The sequence below is a fragment of the Montipora foliosa genome, chromosome 4, assembly GCF_036669935.1.
Source record: "Montipora foliosa isolate CH-2021 chromosome 4, ASM3666993v2, whole genome shotgun sequence".
Classification (NCBI taxonomy): domain Eukaryota; kingdom Metazoa; phylum Cnidaria; class Anthozoa; order Scleractinia; family Acroporidae; genus Montipora; species Montipora foliosa.
This window is the reverse complement of record NC_090872.1, coordinates 1,581,919-1,586,918: the sequence shown is the minus strand read 5'-3', so window position 1 is coordinate 1,586,918 and position 5,000 is coordinate 1,581,919. Positions and strand designations below refer to the sequence as shown.

The following is a 5,000-nucleotide window of genomic DNA, read 5'->3' as shown; positions in this document are numbered from 1 at the left end:
GCACATGAAACGTTCGACGTCTGAAATCAAAGCCGATCCACGGCCACGCTAAAGCCGAATTCCCGTCTAGGCCAGGCGAAAAGAACGCCTGAGCCATTCCAAATTAAAATAGCCGTTCTTAATTGATTCAAACGTGAAACTTTTCATGTATTAAGTTCGGCTCATGAAAAGTGTGGCGTCTGAATCGGGCTTATTGTCTTCAAAAATGTCAATTTAATGTAAGCTTATGTAGAATTCAAACCTTTTACATCCACCTTCAAGTCCCAAATTTGTCAGACAACGATATTTAATTTGGCTTAAGTGCTTTAACAAAATGGCATGTATTTCACAAGAGTAATGAAGCTTTAGATCAAATGGTTAAGCAAATTATTTGGTATTAGAGTGCTCTCACTGCAAATTACATGATGACAGAAAGCAGAAAGCTTCAGCTGTCATTTAAACTATTGTACTCAATGCAAATAGTATGTTAATGCCTGCATGAGATTGTTATTATTATTGGCGTTTAAAGAAAAGAAAGCCAAAGTTTGACGAGTCTGCTTTTCAAACACTTACATTATAACAAAAGTGACAGTGTCTGACACTTGCAGAGTTCAGACCCCAAACTAACCGTAACTCACAGTTATTGAAAGCTAAACGTTTTATTTTAAAATGGGTCTTTAAAATTGCTATTTGTAGGCAGTCTGCAGTTGTCATACACCTTAGAAATGATCAGCTTCATTATTACCAGCATTTTTTTTTTGAGACAAGTCATGTGATATTGAGTGTTCTTATCTGGATGAAATTCTTATGACATCTTTTATCTGTAAGTAGCAGTAATAATTTTTTTTTGGAATGTGACTGAGATTATGAATTATTTTTTCCAAGAAAACTGAAACTTTTCACTATATTTACATGTATTTGTTGATTTACAGTTCAAATTGGAGGTGGGTACAGCTGGGAATTGGTTCATTAAAAGATTGCTGGGAAGTTTGGGCAGAGAGTTGGTTACAGAAAGTGCTGAGGCAAGCCAAGAAGATGCCTTCTTCTTGCAACATACAGTACATACCACTACATGTATCATCTATGGAAGAGGAGTTGGAGGAAACCCCAGATAAAAGAAAAGGTTGGTGCCACGAAAAAACTCCTTTGAGGCATGTTTCTGTAAAAAAGCTGTAATGCAGTCAAACAGCTGAAAGTCTGAAAGACTTAGAAGCTGATTGTTGCTTTTAAACAAGTGATGCATATATATGTTTACAAATAACTCACATAAATTTCACTTTAACAACTAATTCTTGACAGTCACTGCCATAAAATAATTATAAAGCACTGTCTGAGTTACAGCCCTGTGTACGTATAGACTAATAATGCCTAGCGATTAGTGGAAGATGATGCTGCAGTTTTATTTATCCATTGTCACTCACCCAAGATCTGCTTTCAGTTTAAAATTTGAAATACTGTTATATGAGATAACTCTAAATACCTCATCACGCATATTTTTTTTTGGAACAGTGTTGAAGACAAAGAAAGCATCTGGCAATATATTTTCAAGATTTGTTCCATGGGTTCCACCACTATATGTGTACTGTTATCATTATGACAAAATTAATTTGATAGTAAACTGAGTAATGTTACTCAATGAATCAAGAAAATTGTTACAGATATAATCTCATGCAAGTACCCGTATTTCATGTGGTTCCATTTATTTGGTACACCAAAATGGGTGGCTGGTGTCTTTTGTTTCTCAGGATTACGGATGTATTAGATTTGTGCTCTCTTCCTATTTTGTTAGAATATTGTGGAATGATCTTAATTTTGGAAGGGGTTATAGTAATCATTATTCTCTTTAATTACTTTCAAGGATGATGAGTCAATCAATGGAGAGGTTCTAAAAACAACATTTGCAGGGATTGTTGCTTCTGGCACACTAATTGAACCAGAGACATTTACCTTGTGGAAGAAAGCAAGGTTTTGTTAGAACTTTCATTTGCTGTAATTGTTTTGCTGGGAGCATACTTAATTAATTATCAGCTTAATCTCAGGGTTTTTTTTCTTCTTTTTGAAACATAAAGTTTTTACTTTTTTCTTAATGTAAATGATCAGCTTAGTTTTTTCCTTTTGGAAACAATTCTGTTGGAGAAAAAAAGAACACAGTGGTAAAGTTCAACGATGGCAAAATTTTTGCATCAGTTATCCAAGGCATGTTCCATTTTTTTACGTTTGACTTCTTTCTGTAAGAACTGACTTGTATTACATGTACATAAAACCCATTTTGTTATACTGAGTCACATTTATCCAAGTATGTTGTATGCTTTAGTTTTTGTAATTGAAGTTAGATTTTGCAGCCAAAATGTAATCAAACACATACCGTACCACTCAATTTATCTTTGTTTAAGGCAAGAACACATTCAGCTGATTGCCATTTTATTATTGCCTGAATAATTAGAATAAAGATAGCTTTGATTTTTGCGATGTATTTGTATGTGTATACTAGTGGTGGGAATCGGTTGAGATTTCACATTCGATCATCAGAAATAATCAGATTGCCCCAACCGATCGATCATCGATTATAATCGGAAAAATCTTCCAATAAGCATTCCACATATTTTTCATCTAAATAGAAGTCAAAGTGGGCCCTTCCTTCACTTGATGAAAACCAAAATATTCCCACACTTTTGACCTGGCGCTTCCAGGATAGCGAAAGATCTCCAACTCGTCCATTTTAGCCGCCATGTTGGACTCGTCAGCAACATGTAAGCGAGGCATGTCTGAGAGAGGACACTGGGAATTGGGGAGAGCGAAACAAACATTTTTAAGCCAAAACGAACAATTGTTCATCTTGGATCAGAGGTGACATTATCTTCCTCTGGTGATTTGTAAATACATTTGAGATCTATTTCAAAACTTATTTTGGATGGTAGTGATACTACAAACGCAAAACAGTGAGCTTGTAATTTATACTTTGGTTCAGTTGTTTATGAAATACAAAGCGGCTTAGCATGCTACATCTTGCAAATAAGCGTGAGGTATTTGAAGTGACAACAACACAGCGAACAGGGTACCGCCAGGTAAACACAGCCAATCTTAGATTATATCTGCTGTTGTGACTTAGAAGTTAGGAGTCCATGAAAAAAGACAACTCACACAAGATATTAAGCGAACATTTTTATTGATTTTAATACTTTTATTTGTCCCCAATAAATTTTTAATTTTTCGGCGACAATCGATTATGAAAAAAGCAAAATCGATTGTCGCGTCGCTTGAACTTTTCGATCAACTTTCGATTATAATCGATCATCGGCCCACCACGAGTGTATACATTGTATTTATCATGTGCATTCTTTACAATCTTATGATTAAAATTACCAGTATTAGATGCTTCATTGTAAACCTGGTGTTTTCTTAACATAATATTACAAAAAATGAAGTTTTTATGGTTTTATGAGAAATCTGACTATAAATGAAGGTACAGGAGATCTAGTGAGGGTGAATGTGTTCTGTAGAAAGAGTAAATATTACTCTGACAAGGGGAGTAAAGTTTAAGAGTGGTTTTGTACCTTTTTGTCTCACCCTGTCGAGAGTAAATTGAACTCCATTTAAAGAGTTCAATTCACTCCAATAGAAGGATAAAATTTACTCTTGTATTGGAGTGAATTTTACACCACAGGAGGGGTAAACAATACTGGAGTAAATTTTACCCCGACAAAAGAGTAAAAGATATAGGAGTAAATTTTACTCCAAAAGTGGAGTAAGCAATACCGGAGTGAATTTTACTCCAAAAATGGAGTGGTTTTGTACCTTTTTGGAGTTAAATCTACTCCTTGAAAATAACAGTGTAGTGTAGACTTTGTACGGTCAACTCCTTCATCCACCTGGATTTTAGTTGTATCTACACTCGTGCTCATCGTCAAGTTCTCTATAGAGCTTTTAGTCAAGACTAGCATTGGTGTGCAAACCAAAGTAAGTTTTACTATTTTCTTGATTTTAGTTTTTTCCAGTATTTAGTTTCGGTTTAAGTTTAAGTTTTGCTTGCCTTAGTCTATTAATATATTTGCTTTGGTATCTAGTTTTCAATCAGTTTTTTAATCGTTAGTACTCAGCATGGATTTATTGATCAATCTACACTGATGTGATCATTGTCAAGTTTCTGTCATCGTATTCTATAGATTGTTGATCAGCTCGTTTGATCTCATTTCTTGTTGTATTTCATTGATGTGCTATTTGAAATTATTAACGTTTACCTTAGCCTTCTATATACCTTTGGTTACCTTTATAGGTAGTTAGCTAAAATTAGTTTCTGTTTTGCTTTTATCGCCTTTCAGTTCGAACCGACTTTCATCGTCCTTACGACGTTGTGATCTACCTCTCAACTCTGCGACCTTTGGTCCGTCGTCTTAATTGCAAGGCTGTACCACTAGGAACTTTGAGCATTTCTGTTCAATAAACCTTCACGCTATTGCTTTAATTCGTCGTGTTCGTCCTTAACGCTGCGCACCGTGTTATTACGTAATTTGCTTGGTTCATGTTCTCCTCGTTCCACCGAGTAAATTTACATTTATTTTTTTCAAATTGTACGGAAAAAAGATTGTGGCTTCTTATTGATAATAAACAGGGAGAATATTAAAAGGAAACTTATAATAATTAAGCAGAAGATTTACATTTGATTGGATATCTGTGATCATTAGAAAATCATAATGCTTGGTTTGTTACCTTCATCTGTGATCATTAGCCAATCATAATGCTTGGTTTGTTACCTTCAGTGTTTTTTTTACTGAATGACCGTTACCCAAAAACTGCATTTCTCTTAGCCAATGACAAACTATCCTAATGTTCTAATTGTCGTTTTCTTTCTTCACGTAGATGACCAATGACCAAAACGGAACAGTTACTCCAACTTTAGAGCCCTTCTCTTCATCAGAGTGCATTATCTGGCTGACAGTACTTAACATCGTAGCTGTTGCTATAGTGACCATGAATGCCCTTACAATCATTATCTACCTGAAAGAGCGAATCCTTCGCAAGCG

At 35.0% G+C, this 5,000-nt stretch overlaps 1 long non-coding RNA gene across 1 annotated transcript in view; it reads left to right on the top strand.

Annotated features, from left to right (window-relative positions):
• LOC137998834 (uncharacterized) overlaps positions 1 to 3,185 on the top strand; it is a 3,596-nt gene extending 411 nt beyond the window's left edge. Inside the window, exons 2-3 of the long non-coding RNA XR_011122829.1 lie at positions 912 to 1,102; positions 1,838 to 3,185. This is a non-coding gene — a long non-coding RNA (uncharacterized lncRNA). The remainder of the gene's footprint in view (positions 1 to 911; positions 1,103 to 1,837) is intronic.
• Positions 3,186 to 5,000: the final 1,815 nt, after the last annotated feature.